The sequence below is a fragment of the Schistocerca nitens genome, chromosome 10 (assembly GCF_023898315.1).
Source record: "Schistocerca nitens isolate TAMUIC-IGC-003100 chromosome 10, iqSchNite1.1, whole genome shotgun sequence".
Lineage (NCBI taxonomy): Eukaryota > Metazoa > Arthropoda > Insecta > Orthoptera > Acrididae > Schistocerca > Schistocerca nitens.
The window spans coordinates 163339325-163360902 of NC_064623.1; positions in this window are offsets into that span (position 1 = coordinate 163339325).

The window sequence follows — 21578 nt, forward strand, 5'->3', positions numbered from 1 at the left end:
CTCTCTTATTTGTCTTGTTCATCGGAGGTGAGGGTATCATCTGGAGTGCCCCAGGGAAGTTTGGTAGGTCCGCTGTTGTTTTCTATCTATATAAATGATCTTTCGGATAGGGTGGATAGCAATGTGCGGCTGTTTGCTGATGATGCTGTGGTGTACGGGAAGGTGTCGTCGTTGAGTGACCGTAGGAGGATACAAGATGACTTGGACAAGATTTGTGATTGGTGTAAAGAATGGCAGCTAACTCTAAATATAGATAAATGTACATTACTGCAGATAAATAGGAAAAAGAATCCTGTAATGTCTGAATACTCCATTAGTATGTAGCGCTTGACACAGTCATGTCGATTAAATATTTGGGCGTAACATTGCAGGGCGATATGAAGTGGGGCAAGCATGTAATGGCAGTTGTGGGGAAGGCGGATAGTTGTCTTCGGTTCATTGGTAGAATTTTGGGAAGATGTGGTTCATCTGTAACAGGAGACCGCTTATAAAACACTAATACGACCTATTCTTGAGTACTGCTCGAGCGTTTGGGATCCCTATCAGGTCGGATTGAGGGAGGACATAGAAGCAATTCAGAGGCGGGCTGCTAGATTTGTTACTGGTAGGTTTGGTCATCACGCGAGTGTTACGGAAATGCTTCAGGAACTCGGGTGGGAGTCTCTAGAGGAAAGGAGGCGTTCTTTTCGTGAATCGCTACTGAGGAAATTTAGAGAACCAGCATTCGAGGCTGACTGCAGTACAATTTTACTGCCGCCAACTTACATTTCGCGGAAAGACCACCAAGATAAGACAAGAGAGATCAGGGCTCGTACATAGGCATATAGGCAGTCATTTTTCCCTCGTTCTGTTTGGGAGTGGAACAGGGAGAGAAGATGCTAGTTGTGGTACGAGGTACCCTCCGCCACGCACCGTATGGTGGATTGCGGAGTATGTATGTAGATGTAGATGTCTTCACAGAAACTTTTGTTTTCAACAAAGTAAAATTCCCTCTGTCCCATCACAGAGCACTGCTACGTGTTCTAAATCATTTTCTGACTCAGGGACCCGACTTTGGAACAATCTTCCTTAAAATCTCGGAGAAACTAAATTCGTTTCAAAACTGAAAAGATGGCTTATAGTGCGCCTCGTATCACAATACCTATCTCTCCTATATATTATGCAGCCCAAGCTCGCAACCCCGCTCGCCAACACACTTTTCGTTTTCCTTATCCCTTGTTGGAAGAGTTCTCTGTTTACATTCCGGTTTTTCCTAGCAGCAACTGTCGCTGTCATTTCAATCTTCTCCTCTTCATTTATCCATTCCGCCTCTGATAATACTAAACATGGCCTCATATTTGCTAAGCTAGACTGTATCATTACGAAACTGCCTTCCACGGAGTGCATCCTCTGTTGGGTCAAACAGATGGAAGTCGAAAGGTGCGGGATCCAGGCTGAGGGTGGATGAAGAGGTACAGTCGAGTGAAGATGTAAAAGCTGCTCTTGGGTGCACACACCTTGCAACGTAACCTTCCGGTACTGGTGGTGATAAAAGTCCACCTAAGTAGGTAGATTACCGTCGCTTTGGCATGTCCTACCGCTCCTGCAAGCTACCGTCTCTAGTACATGGTTTCTTACATTCGTGTGGTCCACGAAATTACTGGCCCCTGCGACATATTGCTGGGTATTAATAATTTCTAGCGGAAGGTCTTAACGAAACGGCAAAAATTTGAACGCAATGGATAACGCATTTTTGAACCACTACAAAAGGCACCTATACAGGGCTTAATAGGCAGTATATAGCTTTTATTTGCTTTCATGGCCCAGAATTCGACTGTGGTACTGATTGCCACCTATCATTTATGATGGACGGAGTAAGTAATCAGTCGAGGGTAGAGATCAATTGATATTTATTCAGTACCGATGGTATTTCAACAACTATTCGTGTTTCTCTTACAATGTACATCATCAAAAACGGTCTCTAGTTAACATGATTCAGTTTCGCCACGTAATTATGGAATGGGACAGAGGAGCGCAGACCGGGCTTCAATGTAATTTTATACAACCGCACAATTATACCTAAACCCTCGGTTATTACATTCAGTTGCAATAGATTACGCAGAACGAGTTCCGCAAAGACAATACAAGCAAAACTAGGTCAGGGTGGAAGAGTATTTCGCAAATCTTTATCAAATCAGTGGGCATTAAAATCCGATACTTTTCCTAGTGGCACGCCAACAGATCAACTCGTTATAGGGATGCACAAGAACCATCACTTCAATGCTGTTCAACCCACATGGCCAAGTTTCAGTAGCCAACAGAAACCCAGAAAAATATGGACACACACGATTATTCCTTCCTTATTTTACACTCGCTCACTATCGTATGATTATTCATCGTGTACAATATATTTGCAGACCGAAACTACAATTTATCAATGCGGCGGTTGCTCCAACCGACCACGTGGCACGAAAGCAAGTTCACAAAGCAAACATATGGAAAATAAATAAAAAACCCAAAATATTACTGTAAATGGAAGAGCAGATTAAAATACATTGAGTGAGTGAATTTCCGTTAAGCACAGAGCAATAACGTGACCGTGAGCTTAAGGTACATGAAACTACAATTTAACACTGCGTCGGTTGCTCCAACCGAGCACGTGGCGCGAAAGCAAGTTCACAAAGAAAACATATGGAAAATAAATAAAAATCCCCAAAATATTACTGTAAATGGAAGAGCTGATTAAAATACATTGAATGAGTGAATTTCCGTTAAGCACAGAGCAATAACGTAACCCTGAGCTTAAGGCACATGCTGCGTTGCCTGAACAAGGCACTAACGCAAGGTCTACTGAAATTCGAGTAAATTAAGAAAATCCATTCCCTTATGGGGTTCAGTGGTAATTTCGCACCTGATTTCAACATCTGGACTTCATTACAGAGCAGATTTCAGACAATCTAATACCTATGTTAACATTACCAACACGAGAGCTGCGTCTCCATGTCTGTCCAGCACCACGACCCAGGAACAAGTGCTCTTCCAACCGAGTTCGCCTAACCGTTCCGCTTACAAACGTGATGGGGGTGGCGCGCCAACCTGACAGAGCCAATTCGCGCGCGTACGTGTCGTCTTTGCCCTGACCTGCAAACTTGGTCTCTGCTAAACTTGTTCACGCTTGGGGGGGGGGTTGGTACTACCTTACCCCAGAACGACCATTCATGCAGTGTTACAATCTGTGCCTAAAGCTTTCTGCTAGTTCACACACTCACTCATTTATACCGTCCAGGCCGCACAAAGGAAAGGAAAATGGGAAACGTGATACACAGCAGAAAAAAATTCAATAAATAACACTGTTTAGTCCATTCTCTCCTTTTGGACACCAGCTGAGGTATTACCTGCAAGAGAAGAAACAGCTGCTAATAATTTCTGCGTGCTAGCAATTTAATAAAACATTGGAACGGTACAACAAGTTCCGTTTCAACCTGTGCGAGGCATTGCGTTGTTACGGAGAAGTTCGTTCGCACTTTTGCGATTTGCTGAAGTCGTTTCTTCAATTTTCTGCCGGCCGCGGTGGTCTCGCGGTTCTAGGCGCGCAGTCCGGAACCGTGCGACTGCTACGGTCGCAGGTTCGAATTCTGCCTCGGGCATGGATGTGTGTGATGTCCTTAGGTTAGTTAGGTTTAAGTAGTTCTAAGTTCTAGGGGACTGATGACCACAGCAGTTGAGTCCCATAGTGCTCAGAGCCATTTGAACCATTTCAATTTTCTGAGTGTATCACAATACACTTCAGAGTCGATCCATGAGCGAGGACATCAATCCACGAGGATGAACGTTAATCAGAACACAGCGTCATAGTCCCAGAACACCTTCGCTATGTCTTTACTGAGTAAGGATGCGCGTTTGAACCCTTTCTTCAGAGGAGAGGTAGTGTGGCGCCACTGTGTGGATTATCGTTTTGTTTCTGGCTCGAAGTGATGAACCTATGCTTCATCCCCCGAGAGGATGTTCGACAAAAACTTGTCACGGTCAGCCTCGTAAGGCATAAGAAACTTCGCCCAGATGGTACTTCGTTGCTCTTTATGACCTTCTGCTAGGCGGCGAGAAATCCAGCAGGCACATACCTTTCAGCATCCCAATTGGTGGACAAGTGTGTCAGCACAGCCAGCAGAGACGTCAAGTTGTGCAGCGACAAGTGTAATTGTGATCCGTCGATCATCTCGAATGAGAGTGTCCGCACGTTCCAACATTGCAACAGTCACTGCTGTGGTCGAGTGGCTGGCACGCGTGACATTGTTGCAGTGATTATAGAAGCCTCGCCCAACGACTCACCGTGCTTTTGTTCAATGCCAGGTCTCGGCGTAGACACTCTGCAAGCGCCTATGAGTATCTGCGATGCTCAGGTTTTCCGCCAAAAGAAAGTCAATGGCATCTCCCTGCTTGGAACGCACCTCCACTAGAGGTACCTTTTTGAAGACTACGATAGCGGCGCCACCTATCGGGGTTTCATGAAAGTACGGGGGCTGAACCAGAAACAGCCCACAATGCCCCACAACAAACTCCGCGTTCATTCAACAGAAATTGGCATTACGTATTGAACGCCCCTCTTATAATTACATGCCTCGGTCAGTGGACCTTTTGTAAAAACGTCCGGTGTACTGGAGTTTACGAGGCTCGAGAACGCATAGCAATACTGGACGCCACATTCCTGGAATGGAGCCATTCCCAGAGCACGTTATTTGCCGTGTTTGCTTTGAAGGAAACGTTCTGAACCCGGCTGAGGTTGCAACAGCACACTCGCATGCAGGATACGAACTGGTGCTAACTCGGCCTCTCGCCAAAGCCGCCTCTGTCACGCGACCGGCGCCACATTCGACTTTCATTTACAAGGCGTGGTGCGCATGTTTTTATACAGGGACGCACGCGCATGGATTGCTTCACTTTTCCTTGTTGTTTTCCGACAGAGGTTTGTGCAGTTGTTTCCTGTTTTTCAGTGTGGTTTTCTTTGTTGTTTGTCGACCTTCGCGTAAGTAGTCAATCCGTCCGCAATGCCAACCAAGAAGCCTTCGGCATGCGCCTGTATTAGTCTGACTGATGTGTCGGCAGCGGGGCCAACACCTTGTAGATCGAAGTGGCTGAAAGTGCACGCTAAACTAACGCAGACGGGCGTGAAGTACTGGAACATGAGACTTATTAATGAATAAGAAGAAAAGTACGTAGCTGGAATAATATACTTAACTTTATTCTCTTGTTGGAATACATCTCTTGAATAGTAGTAAGCTATAAGCACTGATACAAATGGCGCCTTGCTAGGTAGTAGCTATGGAATAAGCTGAAGGCTATTCTATCAGTCTCTCGGCAAATGAGAGGAAGACTTGGTAGGTCTGGTCGCAAGCTATGTCGTCCGTACAACTGGGGCGAGGTCATGTCCGTGTCTTGTGACCTGCCATGTGGTGGCGCTAGGATTGCGATTACACAGTGGCGACACGCGGGTCCGACATGTACTACAGGACCGCGGCCGATTTAAGTTACCACCTTGCAAGTGTGGTGTCTAGCGGTGACACCACATTCCTCCCCCGCAAATCGGCGAACGGTCGTGAGATAAGGCTTCCGCCCGCCGTGGGGAGGACCCCATGTTGACGTATGCGATGAGGTGGGGAGCCTAACAACAGGCGAGGCCGTGCCACCCGCACCCGGCCATTCGGTCCGAGGGGAGCTAGGAAACGCCTGCAAACCTAGTCCAGGGTGCACGTCAACATGAGGTGTAGGCGCACGTAATGATACACGAGGGGCCGAAGAGTCGACCTCCATTGCGTCGGGGAAGCCGACGGGCGAAGACGACATCTGGTCCGGAGCGGGCAAGAGGTCCATGGCGGAGGACAGCTGGTCACGGGAAGCGAGCGGCGGCGCGCGACCCAGGGAGGCGCGTGGCGGCTGCAGCGAAGCGTCCACTGCGGGCGGCGCCGGCGGCAGCTGCGGCGGCTGCTGCGGCGGCGGCGGCGCGACGCCATGGGGCAAAATGGAAGGCAGCGTCGGTAACACCTGGGGATGAGGCGAGCCAGTAGATGGGTCCCCAGGGCGCTGACCTGACGGCTCCGTCGCTGAAAGCAGACGGGGAGCGGCAGAACCCAGGCGACGACAGAGGCGCAGCTGATTGAGATGCCGACGCACCTCACCAGAGGCCCCCAAAACCAAATACATCGCGCGGCCGAGGCAGCGAAGAATGCGCCCTGCGAGCCAACGCTGTGAACCGCGATAGTTGCGATAATAGACAACGTCGCCAGGAGCAAAAACAGGAGTCTGCCGCTGCACAGGAACCTGATGTGGCGGATGCAGCAAAGACATCAGGGTGCGATGAGATCGACCATGGAGCAATTCAGCCGGCGAGCGACCATCGCGGGGCTGAGAGCGATACGAAGACAAAAAGAGCAACAAAGCGTCCTCCCGAGAATGCGACTCTTTCAATTTCAACATCTGGGACTTGAAAGTCCGGACCAATCGTTCAGCGGCACCGTTTGACTGAGGCGAAAACGGCGCGGACGTCAGATGTTGAATACCATTGGCCTTGCAGAATGACTGAAAGTCTGCGGACATGAATTGTGGGCCATTGTCGGAAACAATAGTCTGCGGAAGACCTTCAATGCAAAAGATAGCAGACAAGGCGTGGATTGTGGCAGAAGACGTCGTGGAAGACATCCGGACAACAAAAGGAAAATTACTGAAAGCATCGACCACAACCAACCATCGAGCATTCCAGAATGGACCAGCAAAATCTATGTGCAAGCGTTGCCAAGGGGAAGTGGCTTTCGGCCATGCAAAGAATTTCCGCGGCGGTGCGGATTGTTGTTCCGCACACGCCACGCAAGAGGAGCACATATTCGTAATCGCAGCATCGATTCCGAACCAAGTACAGTGCTGACGAGCAAGCTGTTTCGTTCGCACTATACCCCAATGGCCTTGGTGAAGAAGCTTTAAGACAGAGGACTGTAACGAACGTGGGACCACGACTCGGGACTGATCATTATCGGAACGCAACAACAAAACACCACGTCGTACAAAAAGTCTCTCCTTGTGAGCAAAAAAACGGCGAACCAAAGGATCCTCGATCCGTGACTTTGACAAGGGCCATTGCGTAGCAACAAAACGCAAAACAGTAGCAAGGATAGGGTCAGCAGCTGTGGCTGTAGCTACACGACGAAAATCAATCGGAAACGATGCGACCACGTCATCGGTTTCCGAATCAATGAACATGCAAGCAAGTTCGGAAGAATCGAATGCCTTATCCTCAGCAACAGGCAAACGGGACAACGCATCAGCGTTGCCGTGCTTAGCAGTGGACCGATACAAGATATCGTAGCGGTACTGCGAGAGAAAAAGTGACCAGCGAATGAATTTCTGCGCTGTACGTGGAGGTACAGGCCTGGTCGGATGAAAAAGCGATGTCAAAGGTTTGTGGTCGGTGATGATTGTAAAGTGACGACCATACAAGAAGTCATGGAACTTGGTAACACCAAACACGAGAGCTAAAGCTTCTTTCTCTATTTGTGAATAATTTCTTTGCGCAGAGGAGAGCAATTTGGACGCAAAGGCAATAGGGCGATCATGCGAGCCATCCTTGTGCGCAAGCACAGCACCGATCCCGAAATCCGATGCATCTACCATCAACAAAAGGGGTTTTCGGGGATCGAATGGCGTAAGGCAAGTATTTGAAAGTAACGCCGATTTCAACTGGCGAAATGCGCGTTCGCATTCCGTCGTCCAGACGAATGGAACACCTTTACGGCGTAAGCGATGAAGCGGAGCTGAAATGGAAGAAGCATTGCGCAAAAATTTATGATAATAATTTATTTTACCCAACACACTCTGTAGCTGTTTCAAATTCTGCGGAGCAGGTAAGTCCTGTATGGCACGGAGGTGCTCTGGACTCGGATGTATACCTTGGGCATTTATGACATGCCCCAGGTAGGGTAAGTCCCGAGCAAAGAACACACATTTGTCCTTTCTCAAGCGAAGACCATTCTGACGCAATACCTGAAATAATGTTCGGAGATTTTGCAAATGTTCTGCTTCTGTCTGTCCTGAGATCACAATATCGTCCAGATAGTTCGCAGCAGTAGGGACCGACGCACAAATAGTTTGTAAATATTGCTGAAACAATGCAGGGGCGGATGCACACCCGAATGGCAGTCTTTTGAAGCGATACAAGCCAAGATGCGTGTTTACCACCAAGACGCGCTGGGAGTCTTCGTCCACAGGTATCTGCAAGTACGCATCTGCTAGGTCCAATTTTGAAAAATATTTTCCCGGGCACAGTTTGTCAAAAAGATCTTCCGGGCGGGGCAAAGGAAAAGTAGCAGTCACAAGTTGTGGATTCACAGTGGCCTTGAAGTCCACACAAAGTCTCAATTTTCCGGAAGGTTTTGGCAAAATTACTAAGGGTGAGGCCCAGAGAGAAGCCTGCACACGTTCAATTACACCTTGAGATTCTAAATCGGCCAATGTTCTTGCGACCTCATCACGCAATGCGTGGGGAACATTGCGCGCTCTGAAAAATTTCGGTTGCGCGTTGTCTTTCAATTCCAAATGTGCAGCATAGTTCTTAGCGCAACCAAGGCCCGGTGCAAAAATGTCTGCAAATTCTTCACAAAGACTAGAAACACTGGCGGAAGGCACAGTCTGATTCACTGATAGGACCTGATTTACTATAGACAAATTAAACAATTGAAACAAATCTAAACCAAACAAGTTCACTGCAGTAGAAGAACGAAGAACGTAAAATGATACAAGTTTTGTTTGTCCCTTGTATGTTGCAAGAAGGCTGCACTGTCCTAACACAGGGATCGGCTGTCCTGAGTAACTAGTTAACTTAACATGTGCGGCACGCAATGGCGGTTTGCCCAGTTGTTTGTACGTGTCGTGATTGAGCAATGAAACTGCAGCTCCGGTATCGAGCTGGAATGGGATCACTTTGCCTTCAAAGTCTAAGTCCACAAAAAGTTTATTGTCCTGCTGACGACAAGAGCGACTGTCACGTGCAAATTGAACTGATACAGGTACAGAAGCACTTGCGACTTTACGGGATTTCCTGCGACGTCGACACACACTTTGGGTGGGACGAACACAGTCACTGTTAGCTAAAGTGTCACTGGACGGGTGGGAATGAACTACATTAATGTCCATGGGCGAAGGTCCACGAGCCTGATTGTCCTGGGTGCGATTCCGGCGCGAAGCAAAAGGCCTGGAATTATTGCGATTGTCTGATCTAAGCTTCTTCTGGCAAACACTTTGAACATGTCCCTTCTTTTGACAGTAAAAGCAAATAGCTTGGCGTGACGGGCAATTTTCACGCGAATGTCTAGTTGCACACCGCGGGCATGATTTCACTGCAGTTGCTTGCTTACGCGGCGCACGTGTTTGCGAGCGAGGCTGCGACGGGCGCGAGGGCCGCTTAGCGTCCCGTGCAGCGGGCCCGGCGGGCTGATTAATGTGACACACTGCTGGCGAAGTTTCAAATGAGTCCTGAGCAAAGTCAAGTGTGTCTTGCCTATCCAATATGTCTATCACTTGTTGAAGGGAGGGATTTACGAGTTTCAAAATCTGTTCCCGTATGCGAACATCAGAAACGTTCTGTGCTATTGCATCACGCACCATTGTATCGGAATATGGGAGGCCACATTCACAGGCAAACGCGCAGTCTCTAGTAAGGCCTTGCAAAGTTGCAACCCACTCCCTATTAGTCTGACCGGCCGTACGTTTTGTACGAAAGAACGTATACCGTTTTGCAACTACATTTACTGTTTCTTTGAAATAGGCATCTAAAGCCGACAAAATTTCCTCGTAGGTCAGAGTTGCTACGTCGCGTCGGGGAAACAATTTCACTATCACACGGTAGGTAGACACACCGACACAAGAAAGCAAAAACGGCTGCCGCTCTTTACCTTGAATTCTGTATGCTGCGAGATGAAACTGGAACTGGCTGGCCCACTCAGTCCAGGTTTCGCACGTGGCCTCAAAGGGCCTAAATGGCGGTGCGACAGCGTTGTGTGGCTGCGGTAGCGATGAAGCGGCGGCTGCCGCATCGGTTTGCAGCGCACGTTGACCCTGGACGAGCTGTCCAAGGGCTTCCAATAACGCCTGCGTCTGCTGATTCTGCAAGCGAAAAAATTCGGACAGTACATCTGGAGATTGTGGCGAAGCCATGACACAAGCAAATCAGAGCACAAAAAGGGAAAAAGAACAAATCAGTCCAAAGCAGAAAAAACACTTTCTCTCGTCGCCATGTGATGTGTCGGCAGCGGGGCCAACACCTTGTAGATCGAAGTGGCTGAAAGTGCACGCTAAACTAACGCAGACGGGCGTGAAGTACTGGAACATGAGACTTATTAATGAATAAGAAGAAAAGTACGTAGCTGGAATAATATACTTAACTTTATTCTCTTGTTGGAATACATCTCTTGAATAGTAGTAAGCTATAAGCACTGATACAAATGGCGCCTTGCTAGGTAGTAGCTATGGAATAAGCTGAAGGCTATTCTATCAGTCTCTCGGCAAATGAGAGGAAGACTTGGTAGGTCTGGTCGCAAGCTATGTCGTCCGTACAACTGGGGCGAGGTCATGTCCGTGTCTTGTGACCTGCCATGTGGTGGCGCTAGGATTGCGATTACACAGTGGCGACACGCGGGTCCGACATGTACTACAGGACCGCGGCCGATTTAAGTTACCACCTTGCAAGTGTGGTGTCTAGCGGTGACACCACACTGACAACCTCAGCTATAAAAGTGACGTAAAAATGAAGAACAACAATATTTTTAAAAAATCGTATAGGGAACTTGTAACAACAACGACACTTTCTCATGGAGGCTGTGAAGATTTTACGAAAGAGGTGAAACGCTCGAGTGGAAAAATAGTACAAGGTGTCCCAGAAGTCTATCCATAATCACAAACATACATAAGGCGGAAAATATGACACAAGCCACATATCTTTTCTGTTGAAGTGCAGGTAACATATTCAAGTTTTTGTGTAGGCACACACAATTAATAAATTTCGACGTGTGCTGCTTTCGTTGCCCAGAAGACATCCAGACTGTATTCCAATTCCACTCATGTGCTTGTCAACATTTGGAGAGGGATGGATGTTAAATAAGTGTCGTGTAGCACCATGGCCTGGTGCAAGGCTTTCAACTGGACGCCACTTCGGCTATTTGCGTGTCCTGAAAGCCAACGGTACCAGGTGTTCCTCGAACGGTCACCCATCCAAGTACTTGTCGTGCCCTACTGTCCTTAACTTCGGTGATCAGGCGGGATCCAGTATTACCAACGTGGCAAGGCCGTTGGCGAGATGGATGTCATGATGGCGTCAGTAATGCCGTAATGCTTCGATGTCGTTCGAGACACCAAACACGTTTTTTTTTTTTTTTTTTTTTTTTTTACACGTCAAGTTCCGTAGGACCAAATTGAGGAGCAAATCTCCAAGGTCATGGAATGTGTCAGTACATGAACTTACAACATAAAAGTAATAACAGATAAAAATAAATGTTCATGGACCTGAAAAAAAGTCAGTCCATAAGTTTAAGTAAACGCTATCAGCAATACAATAAGAATCAGCTTAATTTTTCAAGGAACTCCTCGACAGAATAGAAGGAGTGACCCATGAGGGAGCTCTTCAGTTTCGATTTGAAACCGAGCGGATTACTGCTAAGATTTTTGAATTCGAGTGGCAGCTTATTGAAAATGGATGCAGCAATATACTGCACACCTTTTTGCACAAGAGTTAAGGCTGGCTCTGAGCACTATGGGACTCAACTGCTGAGGTCATTAGTCCCCTAGAACTTAGAACTAGTTAAACCTAACTAACCTAAGGACATCACAAACATCCATGCCCGAGGCAGGATTCGAACCTGCAACCGTAGCGGTCTTGCGGTTCCAGACTGCAGCGCCTTTAACCGCACGACCACTTCGGCCGGCCAAGAGTTAAGGAAGTCCGACCCAAATGGAGGTTTGATTTCTGCCGAGTATTAACCGAGTGAATGCTGCTTATTCTTGGGAATAAACTAATATTGGTAACAAGAAACGACAATAAGGAATATACATATTGAGAGGCCAATGCCAAAATACCCAGACTCGTGAACAGAGGTCGACAAGAGGTTCGTGAACTCACACCACTTATTACCCGAACCGCCCGTTTTTGAGCCAAAAATATCGTTCTAGAATGGGAAGAGTTACCCCAAAATATAATACCATACGACATAAGTGAATGAAAATAAGCAAAGTAGACTAATTTATGTGTCGAAGTATCACTCACTTCTGATACCGTTCGAATAGTAAAAAGGGCAGTTTTAAGTCTTTGAACAAGATCCTGAACGTGGGCTTTCCACGACAGCTTACTATCTACCTGAACACCTAGAAATTTGAACTGTTCAGTTTCACTAATCAAATGCCCGTTCTGTGAGATTAAAACGTCACGTCTTGTTGAATTGTGTGTCAGAAACAGTATAAACTGAGTCTTAGTGTGATTTTAACGTTAGTTTATTTTCTACAAGCCACTGAGGTCATGACCTGAGCCCAAAGGAAATAATCCAACGGTGCTATGGCCGGTGATCGCGGAGGCCAGTTGATGGGACCACACATCTGATTCATCACCCTGGAAACGTTGTAACTAAATAAGCAAGAATGACTAACCCACAATGAGGTCATGCACTATCTTGTTGGAAAAGTATGACCAGATGTCCTGAATTGCTGACGCAACTAATAACTGCAACATATCAAGATAGGTGTTGGCTGTGATTGTCACTGAAGGAGAAAAGTCCTATGATTTTATTGTACCGGGTGATCAAAAAGTCAGTATAAATTTGAAAACTGAATAAATCACGGAATAATGTAGATAGAGAGGTACAAATTGACACACGTGCTTGGAGTGACATGGGGTTTTAATAGAATCAAAAAAATTCAAAAGTTCAAAAAATGTGTGACAGATGGCGCTTCATCTGATCAGAATAGCAATAATTAGCATAACAAAGCGAAGATGATGTTCTTTACAGCAAATGCTCAATATGTCCACCATCATTCCTCAACAATACCAGTAGTCGAGGAATAATGTTGTGAACAGCACTGTAAAGCATGTCCAGAGTTATGGTGAGGCATTGGCGTCGGATGCTGTCTTTCAGCATCCCTAGAGATGTCGGTCGATCACGATACACTTGCGACCTCAGGTAACCTCAAAGCCAATAATCGCACGAACTGAGGTCTGGGGACCTGGGAGGCCAAGCATGACGAAAGTGGCGGCTGAGCACACGACCATCACCAAACGACGCGCGCAAGAGATATTTCACACGGCTAGCAATATGGGGTGGTGCTAATAAAACCCCATGTCATTCCAAGCATGTATGTCAAGTTTTACCTCTCTATCTACATTATTCCGTGGTTTATTAAGTTTTCAAATTTATACTGACTTTTTGGTCACCCGGCACGTAAGACTGCTCCACATGTGCAGCTTAGGGCTGTCTCTGACGGTCTCAAACACAGCATGGGTATCCTTGGACCCCCAGATTCTAGCATTGCATAGGTTGAGAACACTGTTCAAATGACATATGGCCTCATCTGAGAAGAGGACGGGTTTCATGTAATCAGCATTTTCCTCTGTCTCAGCCAGCATGGCAACAGCAAAGTCATAACGAGTGCTGAAATCCTTTGGTTGGAGGGACTGCCCGATCTGCACCCAGTATGCACGGACAAGAAATTGTCGTGCACTGATGACTTCAGATTGTGCAGCTCACGCGAGGCTCTGCGGACTGACTTCTTGGGACTTTACCCACGAAGGCGGCTCTAGAACTGCCTGTTCTAGGGAGATCCCTGTTTCCTTAAACTTCGCGTACCACATCTTGATGCTTTTAACGTCATGCGGCTGTCTGTTGTATGCCGTGTGGAATTTTTTCTGGATTGTTTTTGGGGATTTTGTCTCGTGATGTCAGAGGACAGATACATTGGGCTTTCTCCTAATTTGAGTGAGTGGTGTGCATACTGTAAGACCTTCAGTACACACACCATCAGATTATTTGACTTGTCGCTCTAACGAAGTAGGCGAGTGTCAGCAATATGTCTCGTGGTCTTATCGTGGCGTGTTTATCTTCTGCCGTTAGGTCAGACGAAAGAAATGCCACTTGCACGCTTAGAGTAGCAGATTGACGGTTACCAACTTTAAACAGAACTTGATTAATTTTCACACACATTTATTAAAATAACAATAACAACTACTTAACTTGGTTCTGAATGCTATTTACAATTGACAATCTGAAGTTCCTTTGGTATTGGTACATTAATCGTATTCTCACATCTTTCTCTGATACTTGACAAAAGTGTCTATACATTTCTCTTCATGGCTATGTTCACGAATATGGTAATCTTATTGGGCGCAGACTGAAACTTGACTGTAGACTGGTACAGACAAACGTAGAACTCGTACAGACTGGTACAGACTGGTGCAGACAAAGGCAGACTGGGTAATCGTAGGTCTGTACACTCATTATAATACCAAGCGCGTCGTGTATCACTGAGCGAGTGTGATCCGCGAGGAGAAAAGGTTCTACGTTAGCAGCAATCTCATTGGCTGAGTTACATATTAATACGCGGATCGGCGGAAGCAGAATTTGGTCCATCTCTAAGGCAGCGCCATCTCGTAGTGCGGAGGCAGACGAGCGCTGCGCCTGGGCTGTTGTGCTTAGCGGGGCGCGCTCTATTGGGAAAGTTGTGTACGCGCTGACTATGCGGAACTATGTACACAACAGAGTGCATGATGTTTGCAAATGGTGTCCGATCGCTGTCGTTACGTTACTCGATCCTGTAACAAACAAAGTAACAGTAAGTACTGTTGTTCTCAAAAACTTGAATATGACTCATGCAATTCAAAAATTTTTCTCTGGTCTCGGCTCTTGAGGAAGAAAGGGCTGATTTCTCCCCAGCCCTTCCGACAGCTCATCGAATGTGTCCGCAACTGAATTCAAGCTGTCACAAAGGCGAAAGGTGGACACACTATATATTGATGTCCAGTAACTGATGTATGGAGACTTTTGATCGGATAGCGTATGCAGGGCGAAAGAAAATTCGCGAATTTGGACTTTGCAGAGCGATTCCTCACGTACCAGCGACACAAAAACGTCTCCTATAAAATTTCGCCCTGCGCATATTTCCGGCAGCAAATGGACGTCAAACATTAGGAATCCGACAGCACTGTAATTACATGTATGGTAAATATCTCTGTCATCAGGTAGTACTAGCGTGGTGCAGTTGGTGCAGGGGGTAGCGCTTTGGATTAGCACGCACGAGGGGGACGGTTCGATTCTGGGCCGAGGTGTACCTGTTCTTATTTGCCAATTTCGTTTTGCCATATAGTACTGTAGTAAACACCATTTCTTAAGCCACACGTACCTGACATTTACATGGTATAGTGTTTAGCAACTGCGTACATAAAAAACCGTGATCAAACAATTCACATTCGGGAGGACGATAGTTCAAAACCGCGCTCTACCATCGTGATTTAGGTTTACCGAGATTTCTCTAAATCACTCCAGGCAAATGCTGGGATGGTCCCTTTCAAAGGACACAGCGGACTTCCTTCCCCATCCTTCCCAAATCCTATGGGACCGATGATCTCTCTGTTTGATCCCCTCCTTCGAATCAACCAACCAACGACGTCAGGAATAGACAACTGAAAAAATTACCTGTCATATGTCAGAATAACTACTAAAACAATGTCAGTTTCGAGACACTAAAGATGACTGCACAGTTAAGTAACACGACATCTACTAGTCGTTTATACTGCATGCAGTACGTCCTCTCAGATGTAACACATTAGCAACCAGTGACAATAGTAATTTTCATACTGATGAAAGCATGAGGTTTACAAAAGAATACGTTGTCCTCAGAGCAGATTTTCAAAACGACCCTCCTGCACCTACAAAGATTGTGCTAACTTCTCGATCTTACAGCTCTGGACTCTTCGCAACATGACTGCCTCCACATATACAAGAGCAGCATGAGAACCCGTTATCAGTTCTTCCACGTTTGTCGGCGGAGTAGAATACACGTGCTCCTTCAAGTGTCCCCACTGGAAAAATCCAGGGGATTTAGGTCAGGTGAATACGAAAACCATACAACTGGACCACCTGCTTTGAGCCACTTTCCTGGAAATGTTCTGTCTAATATCATTCCATATTAACAATAAAAAGGCCCCGGGAGTAGACAACATTCCATTAGACCTACTGACAGCCTTGGGAGAGGCAGTCCTGACAAAAATCTACCATCTGGTGAGCAAGATGTATGAGACAGGCGAAATTCCCTAAGACTTCAAGAAGAATATAATAAACACAATCTCAAAGAAAGCAGGTGTTGACAGATGTGAAAATTACCGAACTATCAGTTTAATAAGTCACGGCTGCAAAATACTAACGCGAATTCTTTAAAGAAGAATGGAAAAACTGGTAGAAGCCGACCTCGGGGAAGATCAGTTTGGATTCCGTAGAAATGTTGGAACACGTGAGGCAATACTGACCTTACGACTTATCTTAGAAGAAAGATTAAGGAAAGGCAAACCTACGTTTCTAGCATTTGTAGACTTAGAGAAAGCTTTTGACAATGTTGATTGGAATACTCTCTTTCAAGTTCTAAAGGTGGCAGGGGTAAAATACAGGGAGCGAAAGGCTATTTACAATTTGTACAGAAAGCAGATGGCAGTTATAAGAGTCGAGGGACATGAAAGGGAAGCAGTGATTGGGAAGGGAGTAAGACAGGGTTGTAGCCTCTCCCCGATGCTATTCAATCTATATATTGAGAAAGCAGTAAAGGAAACAAAAGAAAAGTTCGGAGTAGGTATTAAAATCCATGGAGAAGAAATAAAAACTATGAGGTTTGCCGATGACATTGAAATTCTGTCAGAGACAGCAAAGGACTTGGAAGAGCAGGATATAAGATGAACAATAGAAGTGAAACCTGGACGATAAATAGTTTAGACAAGAAGAGAATAGAAGCTTTCGAAATGTGGTGCTACAGAAGAATGCTGAAGATTAGATGGGTAGATCACTAATGAGGAGGTATTGAACAGAATTGGGGAGAAGAGGAGTTTGTGGCACAACTTGAAGAAGGGACCGGTTGGTAGGACATGTTCTGAGGCATCAAGGGATCACCAATTTAGTACTGGAGAGCAGTGTAGTGGGTAAAAATCGTAGGGGAGACCAAGAGATGAATACACTAAGGAGATTCAGAAGGATGTAGGCTGCAGTAGGTATTGGGAGATGAAGAAGCTTGCATAGGATAGAGCAGCGTGGAGAGCTGCATCAAACCAGTCTCAGGACTGAAGACCACAACAACAACATTAATGCTAAAGCGTGGAGGTGGACAGTCATATTGAAACCATACCTTCTGCCGTGCAGGAAGTGGAAGATTTTTCAGTGTGTCCGGCTAATAGTTAGAGAAGAATGCATGATACCTTTGTGCAGTCAATCGGTCAGGCAACAAGTAGGGACCGAAACTCTTGTCTCCTAATGTTCCGGCCCAGATGTTGATGCCAAAGCGAACTTGAAATCCACGGTCGCAGGTGACGGATGAGTTAACGTCACACCCTGGTGGGCATTGTGCATATTGAAGACACCTTCACCAATGAACATTGCTGCATCCGACCGTATTACAGTGTTTGTGAAGTCGTCGTTGGCTTCCGTTTTTGCCGCGACCATTCAAAGAGCATCCGCAGGTGCGTTGTTACGCTACGTGTACTTCGCTGGGGTTCTTGGTGAATAACCTTCAGAGTAACTTCCGCAGTAGCTGGAATAGGGCGAGTCTGTGGCCGACCTCTGTCACGCGATGGTGGGGGGAGGGAACTTCTCTCCCGAAGGTGAAGTTGCAGGCGACGAAACTCGTTTTTATCTGGACTAGGTCGACCAGGATATGTAGCAGCAAAATGGTTCAAATGGCTCTGAGCAGTATGGGACTTAACTTCGGAGGTCATCAGTCCCCTAGAACTTAGAACTACTTAAACATAACTAACCTAAGGATATCACACACACCCATGCCCGAGGCAGGATTCGAACCTGCGACCGTAGCGGTCGCGTGGTTCCAGACTGTAGCGCCTAGAACCGCTCGGCCACACTGGCCGGCATATGTAGCAGCATATTGACGAGTGGCAACACCAGCAGCGGTTATCATATGCACCGAGGACCAGAAGCATATCCACATACTCATCGTTTAAGTATGCCGTACATTGCATTAGAATAACACAAGAAGAAAATACGATATGTGTACGAAATGTACATGGAGTCTGTCACGGGAGCGTTACTCCGCTGGCAGCTAGTCCTTGCCTGGCGAACAGCGCATAAACACGTTGTTAGTTCGTAACGGGCTCTTCCATCTAACGCGCATCACCTCTCTTACAGCTTTTGTTGCGCACGATTCAATTCCGGACACTGCTAACTTTGAAATGTTCGCTTTCGAATTACACCGTTTCCCTAACAGTAATGGACGTGATGTTTCCACATTTCCATCGATTGTAATAATAATAAGAAGAAGAAGAAAAGAAGAATGACGCGCGGACTGGCCGCGCGGTTTGAGGCGCCTTCTCCCGCCGGAGGTTCGAGTCCTCCCTGGGGCGTGCGTGCGTGTGTTGTTCTTAGCGTAACTTAGTTTAAGTACTGTGTAAGTCTAGGGACCGATGACCTCATCAGTTTGATCCCTTAGGAATTCACTCAGATTTGAACATTTTGAGCAATAGTAATAGTCGGCCGGAGTGGCCGTGCGGTTCTAGGCGCTACAGTCAGGAAACGAGCGACCGCTACGGTCGCAGGTTCGAATCCTGCCTCGGGCATGGATGTGTGTGATGTCCTTAGGCCAGTTAGGTTTAATTAGTTCTAAGTTCTAGGCGACTGATGACCTCAAAAGTTAAGTCGCATAGTGCTCAGAGCCATTTGAACTATTTTTGTAGCGTCTCATTTCGAATGTTTCTATTCTCTTCTTGTCTAAACTATTTAGCGTCCATGTTTCACTTCCATACATGGCTACACTCCATACAAATACTTTCAGAAACGACTTCCTCACACTTAAATCTATACTCGATGTTAACAAATTTCTCTTCTTCAGAAACGCTTTCCTTGCCGTTGCCAGTCTACATTTTATATCCTCTCTACTTCGACCATCATCAGTTATTTTGCTCCCCAAATAGCAAAACTCCTTCACTACTTTAAGTGTCTCATTTCCTAATCTAATGTCTTCAGCGTCACCAGACTTAATTCGACTACATTCCATGATCCTCGTTTTGCTTTTGTTGATGTTCATCTTATATCCCCCTTTCAAGACATCGTCCATTCCATTCAACTGCTCTTCCAAGTCCTTTGCTGTCTCTGACAGAATTACAATATCATCCGCAAATGTCAAAGTTTTTATTTCTTATCCATGGATTTTAATACCCACTCCGAATTTTTCTTTTTTTTCCTTTACTGCTTGCTCAATATACAGATTCAATAACATGGGGGAGAGGCTACAACCCTGTCTCACTCCCTTCCCAACCACTGCTTCCCTTTCATGCCTCTCATCTCTTATAACTGCCATTTGGTTTCTATACAAATTGTAAACAGCCTTTCGCTCCCTGTATTTTACCCCTGCCACCTTCAGAATTTGAAAGAGAGTATTCCAGTCAACATTGTCAAAAGCTTTCTCTAAGTCTACAAATGCTAGAAACGTAGGTTTGCCTTTCCTTGATCTTTCTTCTAAGATAAGTCGTGGGGTCAGTATTGCCTCACGTGTTCCAATATTTCTACGGAATCCAAACTGATCTTCCCCTAGGTCGGCTTCTACTAGTTTTTCCATTCGTCTCTAAAGAATTCGCGTTAGTATTTTGCAGCCGTGACTTATTAAACTGATAGTTCGGTAATTTTCACATCTGTCAACACCTGCTTTCTTTGGGATTGGAATTATTATATTTTTCTTGAAGTCTGAGGGTATTTCGCCTGTCTCATACATCTTGCTCACCAGATGGTAGAGTTTTGTCAGGACTGGCTCTTCCAAGGCCGTCAGTAGTGCCAATGGAATGTTGTCTACTCCCAGGGCCTTGTTTCGACTCAGGTCTTTCAGTGCTCTGTCAAACTCTTCACGCAGTATCATATCTCCCATTTCATCTTCATCTACATCCTCCTCCATTTCCATAATATTGTCCATCGACCTTGTATAGACCGTCTATATACTTCTTCCACCTTTCTGCTTTCCCTTCTTTGCTTAGAACTGGGTTTCCATCTGAGCTCTTAATATTCATACAAGTGGTTCTCTTCTCTCCAAAGGTCTCTTTTATTTTCCTGTAGGCAGTATCTATCTTACCCCTAGTGAGATAAGCCTCTACATCCTTACATTTATCTTCTAGCCATCCCTGCTTAGCCATTTTGCACTTCCAGTCGATCTCATTTTTGAGACGATTGTATTTCTTTTGCCTGCTTCATTTACTGCATTTTTATATTTTCTCCTTTCATCAATTCAATATTTCTTCTGTTACCCAAGGATTTCTACTAGCCCTCGTCTGTTTACCTACTTGATCCTCTGCTGTCTTCACTACTTCATCCCTCAAAGCTACCCATTCTTCTTCTACTGTATTTCTTTCCCCCATTCTTGTCAATTGTTCTCTTGTGCTCTCCCTGAAACTCTGTACAACTTTTGGTTTAGTCTGTTTATCTAGGTCCCATCTCCTTAAATTCCCACCTTTTTGCAGTTTCTTCAGTTTTAATCTACAGTTCATAACCAATAGATTGTGGTCAGAGTCCTGGAAATGTCTTACAGTTTAAAACCTGGTTTCTAAATCTCTGTCTTACCATTATATAATCTATATGAAATCTGTCAGTATCTCCAGGCTTCTTCCATGTATACAACCTTATTTTATGATTCTTGAACCAAGTGTTAGCTATGATTAAATTGTGCTCTGTGCAAAATTCTACCAGGCGGCTTCCTCTTTCATTTCTTAGCCCCAATCCATATTCAGCTACTACGTTTCCTTCTCTCCCTTTTTCTACTACCGAATTCCAGTCACCCATGACTATTAAATTTTCGTCTCCCTTCACATTTTGATAAAGAACAAACAATGTATTTACCTTAATAGTGTTCGAAAGTCATAATATATATATATATATATATATCAGTTCATGATATCCAGTATTACAAATTTACTCTTTCTGGCGGACACACGTCCAGATCGTCCGGTCTTAAAATTCTGCCATCTCTCTTCCAACATCCACCTCTGCTGGCGGTTCACCTCCAACTGCGCAACGCTACGCGCTGTTCACATCCAACTGCCCAACACTACAATAGAGAATATTTCAACAATGCCAAGCAGCCACAGACTGCACACAGCACAGCCAGTGATTTTCATACAGAGCGCTACGTGGCGTTACCAATATAAAAACCTAAACAGCCTACTTACAACTGGACTCGCATTCGGGAGGACGACGGTTCAATCCCGCGTCCGGCTATCCTGATTTAGGTTTCCGTGATTTCCCTAAATCGCTTCAGGTAAATGCCCGGATGGTTCCTTTGAAAGGGCACGGCCGACTTCCTTCCCTATCCTTCCCTAATCCGATGAGACCGAT